Raw genomic sequence first — 20,814 nt, 5'->3', positions numbered from 1 at the left:
TATCTACATTCCACCTGATGCTGACGTCACCGCAGCAGTAGACACACTGGCAGAGCAATTGATGAGTGTGGAACGTAGTTACCCGGACAGTTTTGTTGTTGTTTTGGGGGATTTTAACCAGGCTAATCTTAGCCGGGCGCTCCCCAATTACAGGCAGCAAGTCACGTGTCCCACCAGGGGGGTGAACACTCTGGACCATTGCTACTGTACAGCTCGTCAAGCCTACCATTCTGTCCCCCGTGCTGCACTGGGCTACAGTGACCACATCCTCATACACCTGATCCCTCGCTACAGGCAGAGGTTAAAACTCTCTAAACCTGTTGTACGGCGATTCAGGGTGTGGTCCAGTGAGGCATGTGAGCGACTCTGCGCCTGGTTGGAGAGGGCAGGCTGTGACCAGGACTTGGTGGAGTGGGCGGGGCCAGAGGCTGGTAACAATCTGGATGTATACACAGACACTGTTACATCATTTATCAGCTTTGGCGAGGAGGTGTGTGTCCCCCTCCGCTCCAGGAAGTCCTTCAACAACGACAAGCCCTGGTTTTCATCCCAACTCAGGCGTCTGAGGTCAGAGAAGGAGGTGGCTAGGCGCAGTGGGGACGTGGACCGGGTCAAGCAGGCCAAGTACAGGTTCGCCAAAGCGGTGAAGGAGGCGAAGCATCGCTTTTCGGAGAAGCTGCAGCAACAGCTCTCTGAGGGGGATTCCGCCTCCGTCTGGAAAGGCCTAAAGACCATCACCAACTACAAACCCAGGTCCCCGCTGATGTCCGACAACCTCCCTCTCGCTAACGAGCTGAACGAGTTCTACTGTAGGTTTGAGAAAGAGAGGTTCCCGCCCACCCCCGCCCTCTCCCTCCACCCCCCCCGGCTACAACCACCACCCCCGTCCCCCAGGGGGGCCAATGTCCCTCCTGCTACCCCCCCCCTCCCCCCTCCCCCCCCCCTCCCCCCTCCTCACCCGCCCCGCCCACACCCACCCCCCTTTCCCCACCCCCTCTCTCTGTCACAGTGCGAGAGGTAAACAGACTGTTTAAGAGGCAGAATCCCCGGAAGGCAGCTGGTCCGGATTCCGTCTCTCCCTCTGTCCTGAAGCACTGCGCCGACCAGCTGGCCCCGGTGTTTACCCGCATCTTCAACGCCTCGCTGGAGCTGTGTCACGTCCCAGCGTGCTTCAAGGCATCAACCATCATCCCCGTCCCCAAGAAGGCCAAGGTCACAGGCCTCAACGACTACAGACCCGTCGCTCTGACCTCTGTCGTCATGAAGGTCCTGGAGCGCCTTGTCCTGGCCTACCTGAAGCTCGTCACGGATCCTGTGCTGGACCCCCTGCAGTTCGCGTACAGAGCCAATAGATCCACGGAGGACGCCGTGAACATGGCTCTGCACTACGTACTAGAACACCTAGACACTGCAGGCAACTACGCCAGGATCCTGTTCGTGGACTTCAGCTCGGCCTTCAACACGATCCTCCCACACATCCTGGAGCACCAGCTATCCCTGCTGCAGGTGCCGGACTCCACCTGCAGGTGGATCACGGACTTCCTGACTGACAGGTCTCAGCGGGTGAAGCTGGGGAAGAGCATTTCCAGCTCCAGGTCCACCAGCACGGGCTCCCCGCAGGGCTGCGTCCTGTCTCCAGCACTATTCTCCCTTTACACCAACAGCTGTGTCTCCCGCCACCCCTCGGTCAAGCTCCTGAAGTTTGCAGACGACACCACCCTGGTGGGCCTCATCTCCGGGGGGGACGAATCTGCCTACAGGGGTGAGATCGAGGGGCTGCAGAGCTGGTGCAGTTTAAACAATCTGGAGCTCAATGCTCTGAAAACAGTGGAGATGGTGGTGGACTTCCGTAGGAAAGCAGCCCTGCCCCCTCCCATCACGCTGGGAGGTACCCCGGTGGCCTCCGTGGAGTCATGCCGCTTTCTAGGCATGACCATCTCCCGGGACCTCAAGTGGGAGCGGAACACCGAGGCCCTCACGAAGAAGGCCCAGAAGAGGATGTTCTTCCTCCGGCAGCTGAGGAAACTCAGGCTGCCGAGGTCCATGATGGTCCAGTTTTACACGGCCATCATAGAGTCCATCCTCACCCACTCCATCATCACCTGGTTCCCTGCTGCAACGACCAAGGACAAGGCCAAGTTGCAGCGGGTGTTACGTTCAGCAGAGAGGGTGATCGGCTGTCCCTTGCCCTCCCTCAACTCCCTGCATGACACCAGGGCTCTGAGGAGGGCAAGGAAGATCATGGCAGACCCCTTCCACCCCGGCCACGGCCTCCTCACCCTGCTTCCCTCTGGAAGAAGGTTGCGGCTGCCTAAGGCACTGAAGGCCCGCCACAGGCTCAGTTTCTACCCCTCAGCCGCCAGGCTGATAAATGACTCTGGCTTCCCCCCCGCCCCCAAGTCTGCCCAGGACTGAATATGCACTGGACTCACTGTAAAAACTCTGCACTGCACTTTATATTGCACTATCCAATGCACTGTTGTCTGTCCTGTGTTGTCCTGTTTTTTGACACGTGAAAAAAGTATAAACGCACTTACTGTAATGTCGAAGCAAATTCCTATATGTGTATGCATAATGGCAATAAACGTTATCTGAATCTGAATCTGAATACAGACATGGACAAAAATATTGGCAACCCTGCACTTCTGTTCGATAATGCACCACTTCTCCCAGATACAAGTTCTTTGGTATTCACATTTGGTTTATTTCTTTTGTTTTCATTGGAACAACAGAAAAAAGCGGAGAAAAAAGGCCAAATCTGATATGATTCCAAAGTGTGTCCAAACTTTTGACTGGTACTGTACTTCTGATATTATCCAGCCTGCTGATGAGATAGCCACAGAAGTGAATGTTCATTATTTAAAAAATTAAAATAAAACAAAAGTAGGCTAGTATAAATTAGCTAGTATAAATTACGCATTTAATCTGTCAGCAATGTTTTGCCAAGCTATCTCCCTCGCCTTGTTAATTGCAACAGTATTGCCCTTTTTGGTGATTACTTCTTTATATTCTACATACAGCTCCATCAGCAGGTGTGTTATCAGCAGGTGTGTAATCAGCAGGTTTGTAATCAGCAGGGTTGTTATCAGCAGGTGTGTTATCAGCAGGTGTGTTATCAGCAGGTGTGTAATCAGCAGGTGTGTTATCAGCAGGTTTGTTATCAGCAGGTTTGTAATCAGCAGGTTTGTAATCAGCAGGTTTGTAATCAGCAGGTTTGTAATCAGCAGGTGTGTTATCAGCAGGTGTGTTATCAGCAGGTTTGTAATCAGCAGGTTTGTAATCAGCAGGTTTGTAATCAGCAGGTGTGTTATCAGCAGGTTTGTTATCAGCAGGTTTGTAATCAGCAGGTTTGTAATCAGCAGGTGTGTTATCAGCAGGTGTGTTATCAGCAGGTTTGTAATCAGCAGGTTTGTAATCAGCAGGTTTGTAATCAGCAGGTGTGTTATCAGCAGGTGTGTTATCAGCAGGTGTGTTATCAGCAGGTGTGTTATCAGCAGGTTTGTAATCAGCAGGTTTGTTATCAGCAGGTGTGTTATCAGCAGGTTTGTAATCAGCAGGTTTGTAATCAGCAGGGTTGTTATCAGCAGGTTTGTAATCAGCAGGTTTGTAATCAGCAGGTTTGTAATCAGCAGGTTTGTAATCAGCAGGTTTGTAATCAGCAGGTTTGTAATCAGCAGGTTTGTTATCAGCAGGTTTGTAATCAGCAGGTTTGTAATCAGCAGGTTTGTAATCAGCAGGTTTGTAATCAGCAGGGTTTGTTAGGGACGTTAATGGAATCCCCCCCTGTGCACACACATTTTTACATAATTCACAACTTCAATGACAATGACACTGTCATTGTTAAATGTGATCTAGCAGAGGTAAATAGCACACATTAACCATGTATGTTATCTCTATACTGTTTGGAATTGAGATAAAAAAAACAATATGTTAAGTATTTTTATAATAAAAGTGTTTTTATGTATGTATTGCTTTAAAGTCCCAATAATGTCCTGGGTTAATTTGACCCAGCGAATAGAACCAAAGGGTCCAAAAAGTGTGTGGGGGGGGGGACTATTTATGACCCACTGATAATATAATGATCCCATCCTGCTCATATGTCCCTGTCACTGCTATGCTGCCAGTGCTGTTTTTCCCAGAGCCAGAATAAAGCAGTGCACTGGTCTCCTAGTGCTTGTTCTCTAAAAGGGCACAGAGGGTCAATTTGATCAATTTGTTGTTGGCTAATTGCCCGGTTTTATTTTTCTCCTCTGCAGCAGAATGCGTATCCCTAATGGGACTGAAAGAGACAGGGCAGGGGGGGGTACAGGGGAGAGAAAGACAGTTTCCTGTCTGCTGTCTGATGATAGCAGTGCTAGATGGTCTGGGATGGGAACACCCAAAATTAATTATAGATGTCAGGCCTCATCAGAGCTTTTTTTTTTACACAGACACATCAATTGTTCGCATTCATTTCGAATGATGATTAATGTATTGATGTTTTGGTGTATCTGTGTGTGTTTGACACAGAAATTCTTTCATGAACTACTTCAAATTGTTTATACTGGGATTTTGGTGGAACCCTTACCTCCTTTCCTTTGAGGCAAATGGATATGTTAATATGGCTCTCTTTCGTGCAAACGCAGCATAAAAAATACACTCACTCTAAAACTCAGTTTCATTAGGCCTGCCTTGTTTCATATGCTGAAAGCAAAGCTGGTAATTCATAACTCTGATGTTTAAGGGATTGATCCAGTGGTTAGAGACAAATCTGGTTTTCTGTAGAGCACTGCAGAATGTAGCTGATTTGTGCTCATGTTCTTCTGCATGGCTTTTATAGGGGATATTCTTTTCCTTGACTTGCAAATTTAGAGCATATTGTAATGTGAGTTATGAGTCCGAAAACATTTGTTTGGTATGAGTCTGGATCAGGAAGAAATGTAAGTATAAAAACAGGAGGTCAAATACTCATGGAAATGTTGAGTACCAGGTGGAGTACCAGATAGTCATAGTGGATTGTAAGAAGCAAGAGAGTGCCGTCAGCCTATTGGATGATACCGTCCGTTGATTCTGTGTGAATCTGACTTCAGATCAGTGGGTGAGTTAGGGATCACCCTTTTCTCTGCTGAGGAAATCTTGTGATTTATTCATGACGTTGAACATGATGTTCTGAGGACAGGGAATACTCAGGGCCTGAAAGCCCCCCCCCCCCCACTCATCATGACACAGTTGCTCACTCTAGTGATCAAATTGAAATAGATGTGAATTACATGTTTTAAGGATCTAAATGAGCCTTTGATCAGGACTGGAGGCACCAGACCATTGGGAGTGTTATCTCTGTATGCAGTGCCCTGTTTAAATAATGAGACAGTGGAGAATGTTCTCTTCTTTTGGCTCTACACTCCATAAAGTTTGGATTTTAAGTCAAACAATTACTATGAGGCTGAAGTAGATATATTTTATTTGATGGTATTGGTGTACACATTGGTTTCGCCAGTCAGAAATTACAATACTTAATACGCATAGTCCCGAGTTTACTTACGCAGCCACTGCTGCAGATTTACCAGATAACAGTCAAAGGGTGGCTGGGTCCCCTTTCTGGGTCTTATTTGATCCTGTTTGAGGTATAATTGTAATCATGTAGAAGTCTCCATTGATAAAAGCTAGTAGCTTTCTTTGTTTGGCCTGTAGAGGAGAGAGATAACTCATTTGGTAGGAGACTGGAAGAGATGTGAGATATGAAGGACACAGAGATTTGTCATCAATCTCCCTCACCCTCACCCACTCCCAGACCTCCTCTACTGACAGAGAAGACGTTGCAGACAGGACATTAGTGCAGCTGCTGGCCTCACTGTTGTCATTATGAAGTTGTATAAACATTGACCATCACTGTGATGAATGAATGCCTGGAGCCCCTCCACCAGGCACTGTCTCACTGAGGAAGTGGAAGGGGGGGGGGTCCCACCTCTGTTGCTGTAGCAACAGGATCTCACCCCATCCCCCTGAGATTTTCTCCTGGCCAATCGGACATAGGATAGGAGCTTTGGGTAATTTATGATATCTGAAGTGTGCGTGTGTGTGTGTGTGTGTGTGTGTGTGTGCCTGAATGAGTCTGACTGAGTTTGGAGAATTCTGAGAACATTTCCTGCAACGACGCACATCTCGAGCCACTGCCTATCACCGGTCATCACCTATAGACAGCCTTATTTAGAAGGTGTTTTATTTAGAAGGTGTTTTCATTGTAATGCAAATCTAACAAGGTTACTGCCAACATGCATAGAATAAAACACATTTTTATTCACAGACCTTAATTCCAAAGTTGTAGAACACCTAAGAGAGTGAAAACACTGAAACGAATAGCAAGCCACTCAATGTATTATCATCATACAGAGGGACAGGGACATAAACCACTTTTCCCTCTGTATGCCAACCCCCGAGGGTCAATCAGACAAGAGAGGGGCGGGGGGGGGGGGGGGGGAGGTCATGTGGGTTTCGGAAACAGTCACTTGGAGTGCAGCTGAGGTTGTTCTATTTTGGTGGAGCTGGTCGAAACCTTGAACCCACGGATGATGCCTAGGGTCAGGGGTCACTCAATGTCTCGACAGTGACTCAGCATCTCAGCCCCCTTCCCCAAATGCACAAAGATAATGAGACTGATAAAGAGAGGGTATAGAATTTGTGAGGAGACACACACTTGGGAAGACTGGGAGCACCATAGACATACAGTACATAGGCCTGCAGTGAATGTAAGTAAGTAAGTAAGTAAGTAAGTAAGTAAAGCTTTATTTATATAGCACCTTTCATACAAGAAATGCAGCTCGAAGTGCTTTACCACAGGAACAAGAACATAAAGTGAATATAAAAAAATAAAAAATAAATATATACAAGCATAGAATGAATATAAAAGCAGGGGAAAACAGTAAAAATAAAAAAGGTAAAGATAAAATACAATAAAAATACATTTAAAAAAGGGAAACAATGTACAACCTCTGCCTTAACGCTTAGTAACCGCTATCCATCTTATCATGAGCAGAACACCTTTCCCTATTCATTGAATCTCCCTACCCTACACAGTCTTTCTGTACTTCTCACTGGCAACATCAACATCAACATTACAGTTTCTTTCTTGTGTACATCATTGGGGAGGACATCACTGGGGAGGACGTCAGTCATTATGTGTCGTATCAGTGGCAGTGATTCACTTCCAGTAGTATCAGGGCCATGGGCAGTGGTTGCAGTGCGCTGCACACTGGAGCAGTTGTAGCAGTTTGAATTATAAGGTTCTATCTCCATTTTTGTCAAAATTGATTTTTTTTTACATAATCTGATCCATTAGGTGTTTATTAATGCCTGTGTGGTGTTATTTTTTAAAATGTTGACATTTTTGAGTTAGTAATTAATAAAATACAAAGGTTCCATCATTGGATTGTATTTGTATGTAAAGCAGTTCTACCATTGCACCTCACATCGTTGCTCCCATGGTGACATGGTGGTAAAAAAGACATTCTCTCAGAACTTTTTCGCTACTTCTTAATGTCCCATAGTTGTTAACAGTTTTTAGTTACTGTGGTCCTAGGAAAGACCGACAGGTCCATTTTACAAATGGACACTCTGGTGTCGTTGGGTGATTTCAAATGTTTAGTGATGGATCGGCTTAAAAAGGATTGTACATGGGGTTAGGGTTTGGGTTAGGGTTATGTGATTAGTTCTGTGCCTGAGGTGTTCATATAAACTGTTTTATTGTATTGTATATTTCTTATATTTGTGTTTTCTCTGTACATGCTGAAAACAGAGCCCGGTCTTTGTCAGGTTTTTCCCTGTATGAATAAAGCTTGAATATTATTATTATTTTAATTACACAGGATGTTCTGGAGAATAACTTCCATCTCAGCCACACTGGCACATTGGCCGAACACAGGACAGTTAGGAGTTATGCTCTTCCCTCGCTGTTTCCCTCTCTCTCTCTCTCTCTCTCTCTCTCTCTCTCTCTCTCTCTCTCTCTCTCTCTCTCTCTCTCTCTCTCTCTCTCTCTCTCTCTCTCTCTCTCTCTCTCTCTCTCTCTCTAACCCTGACTGCCCCCTCCCCAATGTTATTGACCCATTCCTCTTGTCCTTCTGAGTGCTTTACATCCCATGTTGGACTTTCTATTATATTGTTGAGTCACTGGTGATACACCGTCTACCCCTGGTAAGACCTAGACATTGTAAGAGCTTTATTTTTTGAGGCTTGTGTATATTACTTCCTTGTTTCCTTCAATTCATGCTTTGAATTTGTCGTGGACATGATTAGTGGACCTAGTACTGATTATGCAATGGGAAAAAAAGGTCCAGTTTGTGACCCAGACTGCTCCCTCTGACACTGACAGATTCTTTCACCGGCGACTGGCGGCTTTGACCGAACCTCTCTGATGTCTCCCTGTGTGCTCTGTGTCTGGGCTCTGAAATGTACCCAGGGTACGCCATCATCACTAATAAATGTACCTGGGGTACGCCATCATCACTAATAAATGTGACACAGACTGATCATTTGGTCGGCATCATGTCGGCAACCAATCAAAATGTTCGGACCTTTCTTTTGAAACACGGAACTATGTTTCAACGTTGTTGAGAATCACAACACAAACTCGTAAGTCAAGCCAAAATACTGCAATGCAATGGATTGGGTGAGTAATCCTCACTGCTACCTAGTTAACTAGAACACTACTTTACATTGTTCTGCTAACAATGTAAAGTAGTGTTCTAGGTAACTAGGTAGCAGGTAGCAGTAACACAAAACAAGCTGTGTTAGTTGACTAGCAAGGTGTCATTGATTTTCAACAACGCGGAAATGTATTCTACTTTTTTTAAAGAAAAGTCTGATCATTACATCCGATCCTGACATGAGGACCAAAGCTTTAGAATGTGTCACAAACGCCCCCACTGAATTCATCGGTGGCCAGCACAGACCCTCTCTCTCACTGCCGTGGAGATGGCGTCTTCCATTGACCTGTTCTTGTGGTTGGCGAACTGGAGAGGGTATAGTGTGGGGGGGAGGAGAGTTTTTAGGTAGCTCAGGAGGACCGACCTCTCGAAGCACTTCAGGCGATGGAGGTGAGCGCAACGGGGCGAAAGTCATTCAGGCTCGCTGTAGCAGAGTTCTTTGGCACCGGGATGATGGTTGTTGACTAGAAGCACGTGGGGACGACTGCCTGGGCCAGTGACAGGTTGAAGATGTCAGTGATAACCCCGGCCAGCTGTGCAGCGCACGCCCTGAGCACCCGGCCAGGAACGCCGTCAGGGCCAGCAGCTTCTTGTACATGGTGTGCCATCATCACTAATAAATGTCCCTACTGAATTCGTTGGATGTCGGCACCAACCCTCTCTCTCACACACTCTCGTGCTGAGAAGTGTGCTGCTGCTGCGGAGGGAGTTTAGCATCTTTGTCCAATCCTTAAATAACACATAATCAAATCTTCCATTATAAATGAATGAAAACAAACAAACATGAAGAGTGTTCTCTTCATAAAAACATAGACTGAATTTGGGGTCTCGTAGGGATGTACTATTCTGTTGATTTAGTAATCAGTCAACATGAGCTTGATGAGCCATTCCCATTCCCCACATTTGCATATTCTTTCCATTTGAATTAAATAGCATTTCACAGAACCGATACAGCCTTCAACCTCTGCATAGTCCCCCGAAGAAGGGTTGTCAAACACAGGGATGTCTGAATCTATGGAGGATCAGTCGTGCCATAATGAAATGCAATACACACATCGAAATGCAATACATGTGTAACACTAAATACAATGCAAAAATACGGAATATTTGTGCCCAAATGAAATCAATACAGACGTATTGTATTTGGAGATGTGTACATTGCATTTGGAGATGTGTGCATTGCATTTGGAGATGTGTGCATTGCATTTGGAGATGTGGGCATTACATTTCGATGTGAGTTTTGGCACGATAATCACGTGATGGGTGCATTGCATTCTGTGTCAAGCTTCACTTTTGGTATTATGCAAATATTCTAGTTAATGTTATAGGCTGTTTTTGTGGCTGAGGGAGTGGCTGTAACATGTCACTTCAGCCAAAGTAGTGATAAATATAATTCCACAGCTGGATACTACTTCATTTCCAATCATAGTTTAGCTAGCTCAAATGTACATTTGTGATATGGAAGCATACCTCTACTCCCTGGGCCGTATGCTGTCAATCGGGGCAAGGGCTTTAAAACACCTGCGTATTGTGTATGTGACTTTTGGATTATCGGATAGTAGTTAAGATAGGATGTGTACAGTTATGAAAGGTACAGTATGTCTCCAAATCTCTTCAGATTTGAAATGTTTACTGGTGTCTCTGAGTTCACCACCTTACGAACTGCACTGGCTTCGACCGGGGGAATGTAGACATCTCGAAATACAATATGGCTGTATTGATTTCATTTTGGCACAAATATTCTGTATTTTTGCATTTTTACCTCATTGTAAACATGTGTGTTTGAGCTATAAAGACCTACGTAATGACACCATTACCTCATTCTAAAGGCCACGCTGGTTATCCCTGCAGGTGCTATCAACACCTGTCTCTATATCAGTGGCGGCTGGCCGATAGAGGGCGCTGGGGCGCCGCCCCCACCTTCACTTCCTAGTTGCGATTTGTAAAAGTTTTTTTTTTTAAATAAACATTGTTTATTCACAAAATGCGGCTGATATTCTGTCGGCGCTGTCATGCCAAAACCTGCCGCTGCCAAAAGCTGCCGGCCTAACGCGTCACGACCAGCTGGCACGCGCAAGCGTCACGACCACGATCAAGGACCCCAATTGAAATAAGCCAGTGGCTTTCTTGGGTTTTTATCCTTTTAGTTGACCTTGTATGTAATATGTACTTTCATGTACCTACTTCTGCAAATCTTCTAATAAAGTTTTCAATCAATCAATCAAAACCAGCTGGCGACTGTGACGCGTCAGTCTAGTGTTTTTGAAACCTCCGTTTTGACAGCGATTAGCGAATAGCGAAAAGCTGTAATTTGCCTCTACAAGTGTTAATATGTCATTTTATGAAGTTTTAATATGTTTTCAGGCGAGAAAGTAACCATATATATTCACAAAATGTATCCGGTTTATCAAAATAACCCGTTTATATAAAGAAAGAAACGGAGGTCTGATCAGCAGATCATTTCTCATAAAGTTGCAAACGCAACTTGAGCCCTGGACTAAGCATCCTAAAACAATGCACAGCAATTCAACTTAATAAAAAAAAAATGCGCGTTTCGTTCAAGATCCATTAGAGTAGGACATGTACAGTTATGATAAGTACAGTCATATGTAACTTAGTAGTTGATATTGTAATAAAACGTGCCAATGTCAGACGATGAACACAACACAACACACTGGACCCAAACACACAACACAACACACTGGACCCAAACACACAACACAACACACTGGACCCAAACACACAACACTAGTCTCTAGGTTGAGTCTCTAGGTTGAGTCTAGTTGTTTAGCTGTCTTGGTGTTTAGTTGTCTAGCTGTCTAGCTGTTTAGCTGTTTAGCTGTCTAGCTGTCTTGGTGTTTAGCTGTTTAGCTGTCTAGCTGTCTCTCTGTCTAGCTGTCTATCTGTCTAGCTGTCTAGCTGTCTATCTGTCTAGCTGTTTAGCTGTCTAGCTGTCTTGGTGTTTAGCTGTCTAGCTGTTTAGCTGTCTAGCTGTCTAGCTGTCTTGGTATCTAGCTGTCTAGCTGTCTAGTTGTCTAGCTGTCTAGCTGTCTAGCTGTCTTGGTGTCTAGCTGTCTAGCTGTCTAGTTGTCTAGCTGTCTAGCTGTCTAGCTGTCTAGCTGTCTTGGTGTCTAGCTGTCTAGCTGTCTAGTTGTCTAGCTGTCTAGCTGTCTAGTTGTTTAGCTGTCTAGCTGTCTTGGTGTTTAGCTGTCTAGTTGTCTAGCTGTTTAGCTGTCTAGCTGTCTAGCTGTCTAGCTGTCTAGTTGTCTAGTTGTCTAGCTGTCTAGCTGTCTAGCTGTCTTTGTGTCTTGGTGTCTAGCTGTCTAGTTGTCTAGTTGTCTAGCTGTCTAGCTGTCTTGGTGTCTAGCTGTCTAGCTGTCTAGTTGTCTAGCTGTTTAGCTGTCTAGCTGTCTAGCTGTCTAGTTGTCTAGTTGTCTAGCTGTCTAGCTGTCTAGCTGTCTTTGTGTCTTGGTGTCTAGCTGTCTAGTTGTCTAGTTGTCTAGCTGTCTAGCTGTCTAGCTGTCTAGTTGTCTAGCTGTCTAGCTGTCTAGCTGTCTTGGTGTCTTGGTGTCTAGCTGTCTAGTTGTCTAGCTGTCTAGTTGTCTAGTTGTCTAGTTGTCTAGTTGTCTAGTTGTCTAGCTGTCTAGCTGTCTAGTTGTCTAGCTGTCTAGCTGTTTAGCTGTCTAGTTGTCTAGCTGTCTAGCTGTCTAGCTGTCTTGGTGTCTAGCTGTCTAGTTGTCTAGCTGTCTAGTTGTCTAGTTGTCTAGCTGTCTAGTTGTCTAGTTGTCTAGTTGTCTAGCTGTCTAGCTGTCTAGCTGTCTAGTTGTCTAGTTGTCTAGTTGTCTAGTTGTTTAGCTGTTTAGCTCACCAAGTATAATTCTCCTCCTTCAATCCAATGCTTCCATCCTTTGTTCTTCTTCTCTCCCCTCTGGACACAGACCAGCTTGTCATTGTCCCACTTAACAGTTGACTGTGTAACATACGTATACTGGTTCTATTATTGTTGAATTTGTGAATGATATGTTACTCCCTAACTATTATTATATACCTGATTGTAACCTGTACAGTTCTTTTGCAAACGTTATCCCCCTGATGAATTCCCCCCTATGAATTTTCAAAGTGTTGTGTATATATATATATATATATAAAGTTTATTCCGTTTTCTGAATCAGTGTGGACTCGTGGTGTGTTTGTTCATCGTCTGACATTGGCACGTTTTATTACAATATCAACTGTTACATATGACTGTACTTATCATAACTGTACATGTCCTACTCTAATGGATCTTGAACGAAACGCGCATTTTTTAAAATTAAGTTGAATTGCTGTGCATTGTTTTAGGATGCTTAGTCCAGGGCTCAAGTTGCGTTTGCAACTTTATGAGAAATGATCTGCTGATCAGACCTCCGTTTCTTTCTTTATATAAACGGGTTATTTTGATAAACCGGATACATTTTGTGAATATATATGGTTACTTTCTCGCCTGAAAACATATTTATGAAAAAATTCATAAAATGACATAAACGGAGGTTTCAAAAACACTAGACTGACGCGTCACAGTCGCCAGCTGGTCGTGACGCGTGCGCATGCCAGCTGGTCGTGACGCGTTAGGCCGGCAGCTTTTGGCAGCGGCAGGTTTTGGCATGACAGCGCCTATCAGCATTCATTAAAAATCCTCCAATACAATAAACATTTTTATCTGTGTGTGTGTGTGTGTGTGTGTGTGTGTGTAAAACTCACTGTTAAAATACATAGGGGGAGAACGCGGGGCGCTGTCATGCCAAAACCTGCCGCTGCCAAAAGCTGCCGGCCTAACGCGTCACGACCAGCTGGCACGCGCACGCGTCACGACCAGCTGGCGACTGTGACGCGTCAGTCTAGTGTTTTTGAAACCTCCGTTTTGACAGCGATTAGCGAAAAGCTGTAATTTGCCTCTACAAGTGTTAATATGTCATTTTATGAAGTTTTTTTTTTTTTTTTATATATATTTTTTATTATTTTCTTTACACATAAGTACATACAATGCAAGCATATCACATTATTTGAAGACAAATTATAGTCTAAATACTTAAGAAGAGAAAAAAAAGAGAAAACAAGAGAAAACGAAAGAAGGAAGGAAAGAAAGAAAGAAGAAAAAAGAGAAAAGATTGCTCAGAGGGGTCTAAAAATGAAAATGAGTTGGTGAGAGCAAAAATGTAAAAAATAAAATAATAAATGATAATTACAGGAAAACAGAGTGTAGAAAGAAAAATTTACTCTGGAAGTTCAGACATGTTGTCTATATGTGACAAAAATGGTTGCCATCTGGCAAGAAAGTTCAGAGAGGAACCCCTAAGTGTAAATTTAATTTTTTCCAGTTTTATAAATGTCATCATGTCCTCTATCCATGAGTTGATTGTTGGGGGGCTAGTGGACTTCCAATATAAAAGGATTCTTCTCCGAGCTATGAGAGAAGAGAATGATATTACATCTTTCTGAATATTATTTAGGTTGAGGGTGGTTTTGGGGACTCCGAAAATGGATATCTGAGGGCAGGGTTGTAAATCTACACCCCAAATAGTTGACAGAGTCCTGAAAAATGTTTCCCAAAATGGTTGCAATTTGGGACAAAAGTAAAACATGTGACTAAGGTTGGCGGGGGTGTGGCTACACCGATCACATTTGTCATCCAGTTCTGGGAATATTTCTGTCAGTCTGGCTTTAGAATAGTGGAGCCTGTGGAACACCTTGAATTGGATGAGGCCCAGTCTTGCACATGAAGTAGTAGAATTGATTCTACTAATTGCCTCCCTCCACCAGTCATCCTCGAAACTCCTTCCCAACTCCTCTTCCCAGGCTGATCTAGATTTGAGGGGGATTTGTTCCCCAAAAGTCATAAGAAGACCATGAATATGAGAAATGTGTGAGTTGTTCGAGGGTTTAAGTTTGAATAATTCTTCCCATGGTGACAGGGCCGGTACTGAAGGAAATTCTGGGAATTGGGACTTAACAAAGTTGCGGATCTGGAAGTATCGGAATTGATGGTGCCGTGGCAGATTGTATTTGTCCAGTAAGTGTTCAAATGTGGAGAAAATTCCCTCATAGTACAAATCCCTAATATTTCTTATTCCCTTCCTCTTCCATAATGAGAAGGCGGTATCTATCGTGGATGGTGGGAACAAATGGTTTGCGGAGACTGGTCCTAAAGTTGAAGTGGGGGAGAATTTAAAGTAACGACGGAATTGGAACCAACTTTTCAGAGAGGCTATGACAATAGGATTCTTTGAGTATCGGGAAACAGGAGTAGAGGGATAGGGAGAACATAGCAGAGCAGATAGCGAGGTTCCTGTACAAGATGTTTCCTCTATTACAGACCATGGGGCCTCTGAGGTGTGGTACCAGTAAAGGAGCTTATGGATGTTTGCTGCCCAATAATAGTATAAAAAGTTGGGGAGCGCAAGGCCGCCATTCATTTTATGAAGTTTTAATATGTTTTCAGTCTAGTTGTCTAGTTGTCTAGCTGTCTAGTTGTCTAGTTGTCAAGTTGTCTAGTTGTCTAGTTGTTTAGATGTTTAGCTCACCAAGTATAATTCTCCTCCTTCAATCCAATGCTTCCATCCTTTGTTCTTCTTCTCTCCCCTCTGGACACAGACCAGCTTGTCATTGTCCCACTTAACAGTTGACTGTGTAACATACGTATGTACTGGTTCTATTATTGTTGAATTTGTGAATGATATGTTACTCCCTAACTATTATTATATACCTGATTGTAACCTGTACAGTTCTTTTGCAAACGTTATTCCCCTGATGAATTCCCCCCTATGAATTTTCAAAGTGTTGTGTATATATATATATATATATATAAAGTTTATTCCGTTTTCTGAATCAGTGTGGACTCGTGGTGTGTTTGTTCATCGTCTGACATTGGCACGTTTTATTACAATATCAACTGTTACATATGACTGTACTTATCATAACTGTACATGTCCTACTCTAATGGATCTTGAACGAAACGCGCATTTTTTAAAAATTAAGTTGAATTGCTGTGCATTGTTTTAGGATGCTTAGTCCAGGGCTCAAGTTGCGTTTGCAACTTTATGAGAAATGATCTGCTGATCAGACCTCCGTTTCTTTCTTTATATAAACGGGTTATTTTGATAAACCGGATACATTTTGTGAATATATATGGTTACTTTCTCGCCTGAAAACATATGAAAACTTCATAAAATGACATATTAGGATGCTTAGTCCAGGGCTCAAGTTGCGTTTGCAACTTTATGAGAAATGATCTGCTGATCAGACCTCCGTTTCTTTCTTTATATAAACGGGTTATTTTGATAAACCGGATACATTTTGTGAATATATATGGTTACTTTCTCGCCTGAAAACATATTAAAACTTCATAAAATGACATATTAACACTTGTAGAGGCAAATTACAGCTTTTCGCTAATCGCTGTCAAAACGGAGGTTTCAAAAACACTAGACTGACGCGTCACAGTCGCCAGCTGGTCGTGACGCGTGCGCGTGCCAGCTGGTCGTGACGCGTTAGGCCGGCAGCTTTTGGCAGCGGCAGGTTTTGGCATGACAGCGCCGGTCACTGCAAGTCTATGCCAGGACGAATACTTTTCGCTTACACGTGAGCTGTAGCAGCGCTCCAATTGGCTGTCTCTGTCTCTATTTCTTGGCCAGGGGCCAGGGCGCCTTGGCCAGGGCGCACACAATGCAGACAATGCATTATGCTGAGGACTTCCGACTTCCGGTTTTCCGGACTTATTTTTTCGGAGTATTTTAAATGAACATTCGTAATGTCTGTCTCTGATGTTCATGGTCAATTAAATCAGCCTATTTTGTGCAACTAATAATGTTCCCGCTAATGGGTTAACCAAGCAGCCTCGCACCTAACGTGCAAGCACCTATCTTCGAACTATCCATAGCAATATGCGCGGGGCAAGGCGGAGGTACGGGTAAACACGGCTCATGTTCTGTCATCAAAGGTAAGAGTTGGTTTTCTTTAACTCAGCTGATGCATTACCTTGCTGTTGTTGTTTACCGAATGATCCATCTGACTGTCACACTGTGATTGTACTTGTGTAAACAATAACACAGACGGGGTGAATTTCATGAATGAAAGTGAAAGTTCTGTCACAAAACGCCGTTTTATGCGCGTGCACGCGGAAAAAAAATCGTGCACGCGAAAAAAGGACCCCCCCCCGCCACACTGCTGTGCCCCACCCAAAACATTTTGCACCAGCCGCCACTGCTCTATATTGGTTCTGTGATAGATTAGTTCTTTTAGATTAGTTATTTTGTGTAGGGGTCTGAGTTTGACCTTTTTCAGCCCCGTTTTATTTCTCAGGTAGGTATTTGCATCACCAATAGTGCAGTATTTCTCTTTTTCTGTTTGTCTGGTGATCACTCACTCTCACTCCCTCTCTCTCTCTCTCTCTCTCTCTCTCTCTCTCTCTCTCTCTCTCTCTCACACACACACACACACACACACACACACATACATACACACACACACACACACACACACACACACACAAACACACACACACACACACACACACACACACACACACACACACACTATTATTACCTCAAACTCAACACAGCTCATGTAAAAAATATATGTCAGGCAAGCTAGAACATAGGTTTGCGTAGGAACATAGGTTTGCACCCTATCCAGCTGGTGGTTGACAAAGAGGGCTCCCTGGCGGCATAAACCCCCTCCCTGGCTGTCAGGGACACCAGTCAGCCCAGAGGAATCCCCTCCCTGGCCTGTCTAGCTGTCGCGGACACCAGAGACCATAAGACAACTGTTTCTCCCTTGAGCCCCATTGTCTTTTATAGCCAATCAAACTCCCAGGTATGACATGAACCTGCTGGCCCCTCCTACAGCACACCGCATGACTCACATGAATCACAGGGCACCGCTTCTACCAGACCCTGACATGTTGTGGTGGTTGATGGGGATGTTTGTTTCCTATGGTCCTGCAGGTGTCTTGGGTTAGTGTGTTACTGTGTGATGGATTGATGTGGGTCTGACTCCTCCCTGTAGAGCAGCTGAAGCCGCTCCGTTATAAGAAAGCATCCACACAGCGAGGACCGGCTCCATGACACACACACATCACATAGGAGATCACCCACGTTAAGGCTAAATCACGGCTTTTCTCCGAATTGAATTATAGCATCGTTGGGTGTCTCAGTTCACCAATTTACCCTTTGCACTACTGCTGTTTACAACTCTAACTTTAACTCTAACTACCATACTTGCCATACTGTACCTACCTATCACTGTAATGTTTTTATATCACTATTGCACTTCTGGTTAGATGCTAAACTGCATTTCATTGTCTGGTACTGGTACTCTGCAATGACAATAAAGTTGAATCTAATCTAATGTAATCTAATCTACGTTAAGATAAATAATGCCTTTTCTCAGAGAGTTGAATTAGAGTTAAATAAAATTATTATATTGTTTGGTGTCTCAGTTCACCAGTATACTGTAGGCCTTGTATGAATAGATGATGTCTCGCTGACTGCTGAGCATTCTCTTTATAGTTATGAATGTCAAAAGAAACACAATACATCTATTTTATGTCCCTATACCAAACTCTAAAAACCTTTCATAATTATGTGTGGTGAATATAGGGGGAAAGCTACAAAGGGAAAAAGACAATGACAACAATTGTTGATTTTCCACAATAGCTTTTATTGTGGTTTATTTTAAGGTTTCCTTTTAATAGTAGTTCCCTTTACATCAAATTTCCCATAGGAGGGGAGAGGAGATATTGCACACAAATATCAGAAAAGCACTAAGTAATACTTTCACTTGAAACTAACCGCTACTTTAGATATGAGTTTGGAAAAGGAGAGGAAGGATGCAAGATCACAAGACATATACCACATAGCTGCAGACAGACATTATTAACAGTAACCCAAAAGGGAGAGAGAGAGAGAGAAAAAGAGAGAGAGAGAAAGAGAGAGAGAGAGAGCAATAGTGAAAAGGGATAGGAGGAGAGAAAGAGCGAAATAGAGAGAATAAAGAGCGAGGTGTCATCCAGAGGAGGTGGAGAGTGGTGTGGCCTGTGGTGAAATGACAGGAGGGTCATGCTAGGGGTTAATGATTCCTGTTGTTGTACAGGTCAACTGGACCTGTTACCATCGAGACATTTACTTAATGTCTGGGCTGTTAGATTGACTGAAATACTGTAGTGTTGGCTACATTGTGTGTCTTTTTTTAACAGTGACTGTTTCGAGTTGTAGAATTGCAGCAATATCTTCATAGTCTCCACAGTATTCACAATTGATGTGTGAGGTTTGAATATGACTGTGTTTTTATTCTGGTCATGGCGTCATTGCGTTATCTTTGTTATTTGTCTTTAAAGTGTCTAGTTTTTGTCTTTCACACCTTTAACTCATACACAAAACAGTCACTCTCCCCCATGTTCACCGTCTATACAAAGCTCCATCTGACCAACAGGACTATGAGAGGGAGCCGTCCCATCTGGCAACAGAACCATGGACTATGATAGAGCAGAAGGTGTTAAAATAGCCAACATGGTGATATATGATGGGGCATCTTGTCTCATGTTGCTCAATGTCATTTCTTAATTCAAATATTAGCCAAGCCTTGCGTTGTTGTTCTTATGGCAGTTATATAGGAGCACATTTCCCCCATCCTTAATGAAAAGAAAGGCTTAGTACTGTACATTACTCATGCACATTTCTTCCGACCATTCACCCTGCCACAAAGCTATTTATAATTATAGTACAGTGTTTTAGAAAAACAGAAACGGTTAGGAAAGTATCTAGCTTCACAAACCTGAACATATGTGGCACATTCAAGCAGTCACTAGGGCTCAATTTATGGATCCACACACAAGCCTGGAGTTCCAAACTGAGCTGGCGTATACATATACTTTAAAGCAATATAAACCAATAAGTTAAACAACATCTGAATGGTATTCATAATCAAATTAGGTGTCAAAGCGCATATTTGATACATGGCAGACAATAAAATTACACAAATGCTACAAGACCTACGTAATGACACCTTCTTCATAATGCACAATTGACATTGCATTATCCTCCACCAAGGAAGAAATCTAAATCTAAAGACTAAATTAGACTTAATAAATAAAATAACTACTTATAATAACCACTCACTTAAAACACTGACTAAACAGACTCTAGGCCCCCAAAGAAAAGAGTTGTGTTAACCCATGTGCAAAAAAATCATAAGGAATTCAAGTGATCTTAAAAATCCTATATCAAGATAATGAGTTATAGACAAATCTTGACAAGAATTATCTTCAAACACAAAATAATTGCGATGAAATAAGACAATGATGTTGAATCGGTCCCTCAGTGAAGTTAAACCTTCAACCTCATGTATAATCAGATTACTATCAAACTAAAGAAACTCTACAGAGATTTCCTTATTGTTGGGGCTGGACTCTCAAATTGTGAAACAGTCAAAATTCAACGCTTCCCTAAATATTATAAGTGCATGAACCTTGTTTTACATTCGATTTTCTCTCTAAGGCCATAACAAAACTATTTTTCATTGATACTTTGGTGTATGCATCATATAATGAATCAATCACATAGATTCAGATTCATTTATGGGATATATTTAGTGGTTTGAGACAGTGTTTGATAACGTATGCAATCTAATCCAGCATCATAGTTGTCTGCATGTTCCGACATGCTGAGAAAATGTTATGTTTTGAATTCCAGTCCCACTTTTGAGGATAAGATAGATTAACGATTTCAATAAACCTATATTAGAACAAACATATTTGTTAGACCCAATATCGCCCCAGTATTAATAAATATGGTCTTGCAGTTTTTACTCTGTATTTCTACCTAGAGTAATTGATGCTCATGGGTCTGTATGTATTCTGAGGAGATGTCATCTTCTGTATGTAAGTCAGATCAGATACTTCATCCATAGGCTACAACAGGATGTTTGCATGACATTATCCCTTATTCAAAGTGTCCCACAAAGCTGATATTCAATTGTGTCAGTAACTCAATTTGTTACTGTAGATCTTAGACTTCATTACATAATTATGTCTTGACTTTAGTGTAGGTAGGTACATTTCATTACAGTTGGCAAAGAGCCTATTTGTAAATTACAATTATTT

The sequence above is a fragment of the Nansenia antarctica genome (genome assembly GCF_963989245.1).
Source record: "Nansenia antarctica genome assembly, chromosome: 4".
Taxonomy (NCBI): Eukaryota; Metazoa; Chordata; class Actinopteri; order Argentiniformes; family Microstomatidae; genus Nansenia; species Nansenia antarctica.
Note: the sequence above shows the minus strand (reverse complement) of the source record.